Genomic DNA, 13332 nt, shown 5'->3' on the forward strand with positions numbered 1-13332 from the left:
CATGTATGTGAAGGTTGCGTTCTTGGAAAGATGCACAGATTTTCATTTTCGCACGATGGTTTAGTTAAAGGGACACGAAAGTTGCAGCTTGTACACAGTGATGTATGTGGTCTTATGAGGACGCCATCTATAGGAAACAACCATCTATAGGAAACAACCTTTATTTTGTGACCTTCATTGATGACTTTTCCAGGTTTTGTTGGGTGTATCCACTCAAAGCAAAGTCAGATGTGTTTGCAATTTTTCAACATTATGTCGCCATGGTTGAAAATGAAACAGGTTGCAAAGTACAGACTCTTTGTACCGATCGAGGAGGTGAATACATGTCAGGTGCATTTAAGGATTTTTTGGGAAAGAAAGGCATTAAACACCAATGCACTATGCCATACACACCACAACAGAATGGTGTTGTAGAAAGGAAGAACAGGTCTTTAATGGAGACGGCTAGATGTATGCTCAAGGCTAAGAGTTTGCCTCATAAGCTATGGATGGAGGCAGTTGCTTGTGCAGCACATGTTTTGAACAGGTGTCCTACTCGTGCCTTGAAGACCATTACTCCATATGAAGCTTGGTATGACAGAAAACCTTCAGTCAGTTATCTTCGTGTTTTCGGTTGTCTTGCTTATGCTCACATCCCTCAATAGTTACGTGGGAAGCTTGATGATAAGGCAATCAAATGTATATTTGTGGGGTACAATAGTGGAAGTAAAGGTTATAGACTTTACAATCCTGCTACAAACAAGATTTTTGAAAGTCGTGATGTAATTTTTGCAGAAACTACTGCTCAACCTATGGTTGCTTTTGATGTACCTCATATGCAGACACATGATGTATTTGAAGGTTTGCTTCCTTCTTTTGTGGAGAATCAAGAATCACAACAGATTGATAATCTTGATCAATCTTTTGATCAGCATGTGACACCTCATGATGTAGAGGAAATTGTGCGTGAAGAGCAAGAAGTTCTCAGGGAAGAAAGAACCTTGCCTAAATGGGTTCAAAAAACTTTGCAGGATAGCAAGTTGGATGCACCGTTGCCACGAAAAACACGTGCTAGTACTACTTTTGGCAGAGAGCAAGTAGATTTGGCTTTCTTTAGCACTCTTTGTGATGCAGATGAGCCTGATTCATTTAAAAAAGCTTTAGAGTGTGTTCAGTGGAAAGATGCTATGTAGCAAGAAATTGATTCTATTCATAAGAATCATACATGGGATCTAGTGGACTTGCCTACAGGTAAAAAGCCTATTGGTACAAAGTGGGTTTTTAAGGTAAAAAGGAAACAAGATGGTACTGTTGACAGGTACAAAGCAAGGCTTGTGGCAAAAGGCTATGCGCAACAGAAAGGAATAGATTATGATGAAACCTTTGCTCCTACTTCTCGTGCGTCCATAGTTAAATCACTAGTTGCAATTGTTGCTCATCATGGTTGGAAAGTGCATCAGTTGGATATCAAAACTACTTTTGAATGGTGATTTGCAGGAAGAAGTTTATGTAAGTCAACCAAGTGGTTTTTTTGTAAAAGGTCAAGAGCAAAAGGTATGTAGATTGCGTAAAGCTTTGTATGGTCTCAAACAGGCTCCAAGAGCATGGTATGAGAAGATACATACTTATTTGATTGGCCAGGGATTTCAGAATAGTCCAACAAAAAGTACTTTATATTTCAAAAAGAGAGATGGAGTTCTCATTATGCTAACACTTTATGTGGATGATATGCTTCTTACAAGCAATACTGCAGATGAAATTGAAGCGTTTAAAGATGATTTGAGAAAAACCTTTGAGATGTCTGATCTTGGTTTGCTACATTATTACTTGGGTATTCAGTTTGTGCAATCAGAGGATGGCATATACATGCTGCAGGCAAAATATTTGCATAAAATTTTGGACAAGTTTGGTATGCAAAGTTGTAAACCAATCTCTACACCCGTAGAAACTGGATCAAAGTTGAGCATGCACGATGTTGGAGAACCTTTTGATGTACATACTTATGCAGCAATGGTTGGTTGCTTGATATATTTGGTAGGAAACACTTGTCCAGACATTCAATTTGGGGTTTCACAAGCAAGCAGATTTATGCACAACCCAGGTAAGCATCATTGGTAGGCCTTGAAGCGCATACTTCGTTACCTTTAAGGTACCCCTAATCTTTCCATGTTCTTTCCAAGGGGGGATATGTATGGAAAGCACAGTTCTACGCAGCTTCTTGGTTGCAGCGATTCAGATTGGGCTGGTGATTTTGACACACGACATTCCACAAGTGGGAATTGTTTTTTCTTGGTAAATGCATGTATATATTGGCTAAGCAATAAGCAACCCACAGTGGCTACATCAACTTGTGAAGCTGAGTACAGGACAGCTTTCACGGCAACGGTTGATTGTGTATGGATACGCAGGTTATTGGCAGATCTTTGTGAGTGTCAACAGGCACCCACTACCATTTTCACTGACAGTCAGAGTGCTATGGCAGTTGCAAGGAATCCAGTATTTCATGCAAGAACAAAACACATAGAGGTTCACTACCACTATGTCAGGGAAAGGTTACATACAGGGGAGATCACACTAACTTACTGTCCTACACAGGATAACATTGCAGATCTATTTACGAAGGCGTTATCACGAGAAAAGTTTGAAGCTTTCCGAAAAGCTTTGGGCTTACTCTCATACACATGATGATCTGCTACCTTGTACGGATTCACACTATCACTACAGGGGGGATTTGTAAACATGTAGTAGTGTTAGTGTGTATACGCGCTTCACCAAGGGCACTTTTCTCCCACTGGGTTTTTCCCCCTGGACATCTGGTTGGAAAGGACGCCTTATCTCTTAGGGTCTCATATAATCTTTGTAGCTCTGAGTTTGTAAATACTCTATTCATCTAATACAGAGAGATAGACTACAGAGATCTCGTACGCAAGATCTGTGTCTTCTCCTTCTCCATCTTCTTCCTACTCTGAGTTGTTATCTTCCTTTTGTTTCCTGTTTCATCATCTTCAACATGCCTCAGACATGTGCAGCTACATCCCATAGGCTGAAAGATTTAAGAGCATCTTTGCAAGCAGAGAAAGAAAACGTTTTTGAGAGCGGAGAGTTCCAATGGTGTTGCAAAGTGGATAAAAGATGACATAGAGAACTATGAAGTACATCTTTGAAAACTAAAGGAGAAAAACCATTGCAATGATGAGGACATCAAAGAGGTGGAGGTTGATTTGGGAGCCTGTCAATGCCTGCTTTGCCAACTTGGAAACAGTGAGGACATGAAGAAGCTAGAGAAGGAGGTTGATTTGCAACAAGTAATTCTTGACATTCATGCGTTGAGAAAGTGGTTTTGGTATTTCTGGTCGCTTCTAGTAGTGTTAAAAGCTTCTATTTGGTATTGCCTTAGTAGTTTTGATATGTTTGGTGGTTTATGGTAGTTTTAGATACTATAATTAATTTTTTGGTATTGGTAGCTTTTCGCAGGTCTGATAGCTCTAAAAAAATTGGATAGTTTGTCATATTCATGAAAGCTCTTGGTATTCGTTTAATATTTATAAATCTTGCTTTGATAGTTTTGTCAGTGTTTGCTCCTCTTGCTTCTTTGTGGTACTTGCATATTTTAGGTAGACTGGTAGCTTAGGTAGATTTTTTGAAATTTTTCTATGCTATTTTGGTATTCTTTGTTCGTAGTCGTATCTTTTGGATCTTTTTTACTCTACTTGCATGTTTTTGTATCTTCTATCATGTTGTTTTTAGACATTTGGCAGTCTGGTAATTTGTTGTTTTGGTAGTTCTGGTTGTGTTGCTAATACCACTAAACCCTTACTAGTAGCTTTTGGTAGTTTTTTTAATATGCTTTAGTAGTTTATGGCGTGGATCAAACAAGGAAGCCCTTTAGGTAGGTAGATATCACTATAGGATATTGCAAGATAGGTGATTTGGTAATTTAGTTAGTGGCATTATCTCTTTAGTGTTAAATAGCTTAGGAGTGTGGAGGCTTAGAACAACCTAGCTATCTTTAGCAAAGAGGAAGTTACACATGTGCCCAAACTTTATGTTTAGCTGGATGAGTCTAGAACTCCCAGCAAATTTTGGCACTTGAAAGAATGTACTTAAAGATAAATCAACATTTTTCAAGTTGGTAGATAGTTACGAGCTCCCAGCTACTTTGAGGTGCTCTACATTGAGCTTGCCTATGGCAAAAAGAAAAACAAAATGACATGAATTGCAAAATGAAATACAAATTTCTTCCACTGCACTTGATATTCATGACTACTCATAGCCAAGAAGTTTAGCCCAATAGGCCAAAAACATGTTTAGGGTTTTCTTTTCATTCGGAAATAATATTGCCGATTAGTTAGTGAGTTGATTATTTGTCTTACCCTTTAGTTACGTTTACTAACCTTGCCAAAGAAGACAATGTAGCCAGAGTACCTGCAAGATGAAGGAGCTATGAGCTCTGAAGAAGTGCTGTCTGAAAGTGATGAAGAGAAAGTTGAAATGGCACCTGAAGTAGAAGGGTAGCAAGAGAGGAAGCCCAAGATAGTTCTCCAACAACGAATGGAACAAACCAAGGCCAGTGCCAAGGCAATAATAGAGAAGTTTCATAAAGAAAAGAAGCTCAACAAGGAAGACGAGCGGAAGAGAACATACATAAGGAGGAAAGAAAGCAGAGCCTTGCAGACATGATTAGGGAGATCAAGGCTAAAAATGGCATACCCTCTAAAATACCAGTAGTAAGTCCAGCAAAACTCGAGAAAACAACGAAGAAATCTAAGTTGGCGCTAGAAGAAACTATTGAGACATCGAAAGAGTTGAGGACCAAGAAGAGGATGGATCCCCAACCTGAAGAGGAGAAAGTAAAGGAAGAGACCAACCAAGGGAAAGGAGAAGGCCAGTGAGGAAGTCCCTCCTGAACCCATACATCCCCTAGAAGAGGAACTGATCAGAGTAGAAAGGGAAAGAGTTGCTAAGCGGATGGCTAGCATAGCCATGGAGCAAAGACCAGCAAGCCCAACGCCCACCCTTCAACCCCTTACAGAGTTAGAGACTCCGGAGATATTGAAGGCAAAAAAGAAAGATCGAGAAATCCTAGAAGTACTCCATTTGTCAGAACGAGTATTGCCTAGACCACTTACCAAAAAGCAACAAGCAGCAATCACGTTGAGGGACCTCATGGTGGCAGGGTATTCTCTCGATGAAGCCACAAAGGTGATAGGCTTCAGCCTAGATGCACTGCAAACTGAGGTACTTTCCACAAGAGCAGAAGACGTAGAAGCTAAAGAAGAAAAAAAAAGTGGTATTCTTCACGTTTGAATAAAAAGACACGGCAAAAACCTCCAAATAGCAAGAGCTATCTGAGGGCTTGCTAAAAATCCAAGAAAACCCGATGATGATGATTGACCCTATTCTGGAGACAGCTAAAAAAGAATAGGTAACGGGAGTCACGGTACCTCCCGAAGGCTTGCAAACCAAGCAAGAAAACCTCGGGATGGAGGATACACCCTCCACATCATCAGCGGAAGCTTTTCTATCCACGTACGGAACCCTGCATTTAAGAAAATCCAAGAGGTCATGAGGAAGTGGTGGATTAGAAAGCAGGAAACAGCGCTTATGACACTAGTGTTGTGCCGAGCAAACAAAGAAAAGAAGATAGAGACCGTTGAAGAGAAAGACAGTGTCATGACGGACGCACGACCGCTCACATTGGGTCAAAAAGATGAAGTCAAGGAAGACCTAGAAGAGAAGAAGGAAACGGAGGCCACAACAAGCCAAGCCGTAGGTCGCGAGTCATTTTAAACGAAAACATGTGAATCTGAGGTTGCGGGGGGGAGGGGAGGTACAAACCACCCCCTCTACCCTTAGCTATACATTATTTCATTCTTTAGCCTTTTGAGTTTTTTAATGAACATTTTTAATTTCTTATAGATACTTTATTTTGTAGTACTTTTAATTTTTTATTAATTGTATTTTTTTAAATTCTCTTTTAGTTAAAAAATAGTTTTAACAATCATTGTCATTTATTCCCTTTGACTTTAACTATATGTAACTTTTCTAATTGAATTAAGTGCTTTTCTATTTATTTATTTTTTAGGAGACATGGCTAAATAAACAACATTTCACGTGTGCAGGACATCAACTAGGATGATCATGGTCCCCCTGGAGGCCCATAGCAACATTGTTGGCTCAAGGAAAAACTACCTTGTCCTTGCGCCAAGTGCAAAAGGGCAATCCCTCGCTTGAGGCGCATTGCTTTGGAGCACGTGGAGAACAAAGGGCTTTAGCATCCTCGAAAAAGCGCTCGAAGAGATGATAGCGTGACTCGCCCATCGCTTGAGGAGGTTCCCCATTGGTCTGTGTTCGGTGGTGGTGCACCGGCGCGCAAGGCCGAACGGCAAAGTCAAGAGCGACTGGGCAATTTGGGTGCATCTCATGGTGATCCACCCGTTGGCTCTATGTTGGCAGCTCCTATGGCATCTTCGTCGCACTTTGAGGAAGAGGATGAGCACATGTTTGACATGTGTGATGAGTTACTAGCTCATGAGAGAGATGTGTGCGAGAAGGATTGTCAGCCCTGTATGGGCTGCCGAAATGGAGGATAGATTGATGACCAGTACTCAAACACCTCTTTACGACGGTGCACGGTATGTGGTGCTCCGAGCATCGTTGGAAGTCCTCAACTTGCAAGTGTCGATGCACTACTTCTTTAAGTATGGAATGTGGCTTTTATATACTCTCTCTCTCTCTCTTTATGGTGTCATCTTCTATGAACTATACTAATAGGCATGTTTGTTATAGTTTCATGGGCAAAATGTTTCCAAAAGATCACCACATGCCGCCAGACCATCGACGAGGTAGATTGTATGTCACTGTACTTGGAATGGAGTATGAGCGCATCCATGCATACATCAATGATTGCATGCTATACCGCAATGAGTATGCACATGGTACCTTATGTCTTGTGTGCGGGGAGGCACAATACAAGACAGGAGTGAGCAGGGTACACCGACCCCACAAGGTATTGAGACATTTTCCATTAATTCCTCGCGTCCAACACATGTTTAAAAGCAGGTGTACTGGGGAGCTTCTCGCGTGGCACATGAACCATCACTCAAATGATGGAATGATGCGTGTCCCTGCCGATTCACCAGCATGGAGGCACATCGAAACTCAACGGCCAGAGTTTGGGTTGCAGCCCCCAACACTTGAGGCTTGGGTTAGCAAGTGATGGTGTCAATTCCTTCGGCACTAAGTCTACTTCACGGAGCACTTGGCCTGTGGTGATCGTCAATTATAATATTCCACCATGGGAGACAACCAAGAAGGGAAATATACTTCTTTCCTTGCTTGTGCTAGGGAATTACAAAGTGTCAATTAATATTGACATTTACCTTGAGCCCCTCATCGAGGAGTTGGAGGAGTTGTGGAGAGGCATTCCTATTGTCAATGTCTCACTTGCAAAGGAGGGGAGAGAGGCCCAAGTGAGGGAAATCCTTATGTGGACTATACACGACTATCCTAGGCTTGGAAAGATTTCTGGTAACCCCCTTATCTCTATCTCTCTTTCCCTCTTTCTCTCTCTCCCTCTAGTTCACTTTAGTTCACTCATATCTCTAACCATATGATATGTATGCAAGGTTGTCCACATCAGGGCACAATGCCTGTCCTACTTGCGGGCCTCTTTGGTGACGAAGAGGCCCAATTCCTTGCGCAAGGTAATCTATCCAAACAACCATCATTTCTTACCCCAAGGGCATAACAAGCACAAGGCTCCAACAAATGGGAAGACTCCTCTAAAGCTCGCGATGGCAGATTGGGCAACCATTTAAGAAGAACACCACAACAACAATCCGGCTTCGTGTCCTCCATCAAAAGGTATGTCAAGGTATTCCATATTTTTAACACTAGGTTGGTAACCTAACAGGACATAAAAGTGTCCTTTCAGGGTTTTGAAAAAAACCTCCAAAACCATAGTAGATCCACTCATTTTGTAAAATCCTTTCATGAGGTTATAGTTCAAGGCCTACTAAACATGGAAAAAATAAGAAACTTGTAAAATTTCTCATCTTTTGGTCACACCAAGCCTCCAAAGTTGATGGACCAGTGAATTTTCATCAAAACAGTCATTTCTTACGCTTTGTTGCATAAAAATAAGATTAGGGATTTTTGTAGGACTTGAGATAAATTCCCTAGTTAACTTCAATGGTTTGGTGATCAGAACATATGATTGCTTCTCACTCACTATTTTTTGTTTTGCCAAAATAAATAGGTACAAAAAAGTTGAATTTTTACCATTCTGCAAACCTATCATCAAAGTTTCTATAGCCACGCTCAATACAAATAATATATGCATGTTTTCTTAGTTCCCTATTGTCCTTTATGTTCATAAGGAGCCATGAAGCATGTCAAAAGAATAATACATCTCTTACCAAGAGGAATCTTGGGGACAAAGATGAAGTGTTAAATACAGCAAACATGAAAAAACTAGGTTGAACATTATGAGTTGTATAATCCCATAGAAACTATTCAATATCTAGCCAAATTTGATCCTTATGACTAGATATGGTTACTACCTACAAAATGCATGTAGTTGTCACAAGAAACTAGCAATATTGAAAAAGCTATACTTGATATCCTACAATGTTTTGTTTTCTTCCATAATTGAAAAAATCAACCATCGTTGTGTACTATGCAAAATAGGGTATTAGGTGCCCCAAAACTCAAGGAATGTTAGCTTTATGTTACAATATGCGACATAGAAAATCAAAAAGGAATTTGGATATCATGAAATCCACCAAAAAAATCATAGAAGAGCTAAAATTGGCTAAAAAACAGGATTTGATAATTTTTGTAATTTGGTCATAACTTACAACTTTAATATTTATTTCTCCCTAGAAGCATCAGGACATGTTGAGGACTACTAAAGATAGTTCTCTAGCATTATAGACCTCACAAACATGAATTCTAGAGTGATATAGTTGCAAAAAGTCGAAAAAGCCAAAAACAAGACCCGTTTTTTCACACAGTTTAGGTTGTGAAATGTTGTGCAAGGACAATGTTAAAGATGGAATTGATATTCCAAAAAAATGTCGAGTTTTTTTCAGCTCATGAGACAACTTTCTAGATAGATAGCACCTCAAATACATTTTGAAACTCTTGACATAATTCAAGGAAAATGGTCACTTCACAGGACATAAAAGTGTCCCATTACCAACCTAGTGTTAAGGCTTCCATATTGAAAGGACTTAAAAATACAACACCTCTTGGATTCCATACACATATTCAACAATGTATCACAAACACTATGGGACCACATTATTGGCAAGAAGGACACGTTTGTTGCGAGGGAGGATTTGAGGCTTTTAAAACGTCTTCCCGTCTCTGCTACTCCACGGCATACCCTAAATGGAAAGATTGTGCTTCCTAAAGCACCATGGATGCTAGCCAAATAAGAATTAGACAAGGTGAAGTGTACCATTGCCTCTATTCGCACATCAACAAGATACATGAGGTCCCTAAAGGGAGCTTTCACAAAAGCGAAGAAGGGTGGAAGCATTCGATTGTATGGGTTGATGTCCCATGATTGGCACAAGATGCTTCAGGTAATCTTCATACTCCCTATTTGTCTATAGTTTATGTGTATGACTATCACTCACTTTCCCTTTCCCTAATTTACATTGTAGTTCATTCTGCCGGTGAGTATGTGTATATGTCGGGACAAGAAAGTCAAGGACGCTATTTTCAAACTAGGAGAGCTAGTAAGGTACACCACAAGACTCCATTCAACCACACCTTTTTTATGTACACAATACTTTCAACTAGCACTTATTGTATCCTTGTGTGTTTTCTTGTAGATTTGTGAGCTCCAAGGAAATCGAAATAGATGCTATCTCTGCTACTCAAACACTTGCAACAAAAATTGTGTATGCCATTGAAGATGCATTTCCTCGATCGGTCCTTCTTAGTCAAATTTACCTCTTGGTTCACGTGGTGGAGGAGATAGCTATATGTGGAGTAGTGCACGCACGATGGGTGTTCTTCTTAGAGAGGTTTTTAAAGACTCAAAGATTTTGTGCGGCTACGGTCTCAACTAGAGGCATGTATGACCGAAGGGTGGATCGTTCAAGAGGCATTTGTTTACATATCAGAGTATTTGGCACAAGTTGATCCTTCAATGCCTCGCATGTGGTCAGAGGAGGGAGATGCAAGGATGACTTCACACTTGCCAATTGGAAAGGGGAAACTACTTAACATGGATATGAATCTATTCCGAGTGGTCGATAACTTTTGCATTTTCAATGCAAAGATTATGACCAAGTGGGTGGACTTGTGGATAGTGGCAAAGGCAAGGCGTTTGCAAGAGAGGGAAGCATGGAAACAAGCACATGGAAGAAGGAGGGCACCCCCAATGCCTAGACACCTTGCATGTTTTTCAAATCTCATTAGTGCATAGTGGATTTATGAGAGAATGATCAAGGCAAAAGCGTGCGGAGAAGACATCACCAACAAAGAATGGGAGTATGCACGAGACTGCGTACCAAAGGTAGAGTACTCATATACCTAAATCATATTGTAACGCTATTTCTTGAAATTAGCTTTAATATCTATTTGATAAATTAATATATTTTTCTATTTTGTAGTGTCTTTCCTTTAACTCTATGTGGTCAAAGGGTCGTCACTTTCGTATGCGCCACACTGACGAGCGTAGAACCACCATGGATTGTGCCATCATGGGCAACTTTGACACAAACGGTGATGAAGCCAGGTACTGCGGAACTATTGAAAGGATACTAAAGGTTAATTTTAGAACCTTTCATACCTTCATCTTCGAGTGCAAGTGGTTTACAAATGTGTCTAGATGACATGAGAATGGCCTCTACATGGTGAACTCTAGTGTGCATCACACAGGGAGGTATGACAATTTAGTTTTACCGCGCAATTGTGAGCAAGTGAGTGACATATACCTGTTTTATTCTTATTTGCTTGTAGCGTTAGTTATACCAATGTTACTCACTTTGAGCTTCTATTTTATAGGTCATCTATATCCCAGCAATCCACCAACCAAAACTTTGGTTTGTAATTCCCGTAACACCTCGGGGGAGAACCATTTTTTCCACTAATGAAGTGGAAACTATCTTCGACCCTCTTCCACCTCCGACTTTGGATGAGGTGGAAACAGAGGAGAGGGAGGTCGATGAATCAAGTCCGGCGGCAGCAAGTCTTAGTGAAGATGATTGTCATGATGATGAAGATGATGAGATGGAGGATGACGAACTCGAAGATGATGAAGGCATTGCATCCACAAACAACATTTCCATTTCTCTCTTTATTGATTTAAGAGCCATGGGCTTAGAATTGGATGATGCTTCATGTAAAGATCTTTTGGAAGATGATTCATAAACATTTTGCAGTTATGAAGTTTTTTGGTCATGTAATCCATTCATCTCTCTCTCCCTCCTTTTCCTCTCTTTAAATTTGAGAATATGCTAAATTGTGTTAATCAATTGACAATTATTATTTTAGTTGTAACCAAGTGTAATCTTATATCCCTCGCCTCCTTTCTCTCTCTCTCTCTCTCTCTCTCTCTCTCTCTCTCTCTCTCTCTCTCTTCTTTTTTAAATTTGAAAACTATATACAATATTATTTTATTTTTATTGAGAGGAGAGAAACACCAAAATTTGAAGGGAGGGGAGGGGGGTCAAGCCAGAATTTGAAAGTTTAAGCGCTAAATTTGGCTATCGGATATAACAACTGTAATAGGCGCGATAATAACCGCGATAATAACAACGAAAGAAATTGCGATAATGTTTTAAACACACAAAAAAAACCCCGACCTCCTCTCTCTTGTTTCTTTAATTGAATTTGTATTTTCTCTCTACAAAATGCGATAAAATAGCACGATAAACACTTAAAGATGTCCATAGTGGTAGTGATGCAATGACAAGAGTGGAAGGAAGAGCCCTAAGTGCTCTACAACACGCAGCAGAAGACATCACAATCATTATTTTTTAAGGCTCTATGTTATGTATGACACATGCAAAGCGTGTTACTATCAAACCCGTAGATATGAAACTAAGCCTTAGAATTAGGCAAGAGGATTGTCTTCGCAGGAAGCAAAAAGATTGAACACCCCTTTGTAATGACTTCTACAAGCATTAATGAATTGAGTCTTCTAGTCTATAACTCTTCTTGAGTCTTTTATTTCAAGTAGTGTAAATTTATGTTTTTTTTTTCAAACTAACTTGACTAAGTACGCATTGAGAGGGAAGGGAAAGCGGTACAACATGTGATTTCATTTCAATTTGTGTACCATTCGTGATTTTTTTACGCAAGCTATCTTGACTAACTACAAATGGAGAGGGAAGGGAAAGGGATACAAGGGGTGCTTTGGGAATTTCAAGGGAAACTTATGTGTCATACACGAGTTGGTCGATTGAGTACGACTAAATGTGACCCCAACACACAGGGGGTTATGGGCAAGGGGTTCTCCATGTACGTTGGTGGACCCCTAGGAATATAGGATCGCAAGGTAGACACATATCACTGAGTGCAAGTGATGTCAGGACACATGGACATTGACACAACGTTTGCAAGTAGCGACGAGATTGTTTTTGGAATCTAGGGCAATTTTTTGGCATCGTGGGGGCTCCAAGGGCCGAGGTGGCTACGTTGGGAGCGACCGGGGGGCGGGAGGGTTTTTTGTCGAATAGCCCCAGGTTGCACTGTCGCGCACCTGGGGCTTTTTGGCCCTTCGTCACACTTGGCACAGCCTTCGCAGCCCCCATGATGCCAAAAAATTACCCCAAATTTTAGCAAAAAACTGCTTAGATCTTGTCGCCACCCATGAACGTTGTGCTGACGTTCCCGATCTCTAGATCCTGTGCGTCCCACCCACATGTCCCCCTCCATACCCTAAACCCTAAACTGGTCCCTCCCTCCACTGCGCAACAATCGTCACTAACTGTACCCTATATGTTCTTCAAATGTACATTAACGACAATTTATCACCACACGCTTAAATCCCTTAAACAGTTCCAATAAAATCCATGAACGACAATATACAAAAAATGTGAAAGTCTTATATATATCAAGAATATCACGACTACAATTGGCGTATAAAGGCTTGAATAGCCTCTACTCTTTCATTAGAGAGTTTGTCACTACCAACTCTCTTCGCTCCCCCAAATGTGAGTATGGCTGCATCTTTGCTCACCAATATGCACTTGTTGGCATTCATGTTGTAAGTGGATCATCACACAAGCTTGCACTTAGGGCCTTGAATTTTAATAACTCTGCCAACCACTGCTTTGTTTGAGTACTCGTGGTGGATGACTCGCATGACTTGTGACTTGAAGTAGGGGA

The sequence above is a fragment of the Adiantum capillus-veneris genome, chromosome 9 (assembly GCF_014529385.1).
Source record: "Adiantum capillus-veneris isolate H3 chromosome 9, ASM1452938v2, whole genome shotgun sequence".
Lineage (NCBI taxonomy): Eukaryota > Viridiplantae > Streptophyta > Polypodiopsida > Polypodiales > Pteridaceae > Adiantum > Adiantum capillus-veneris.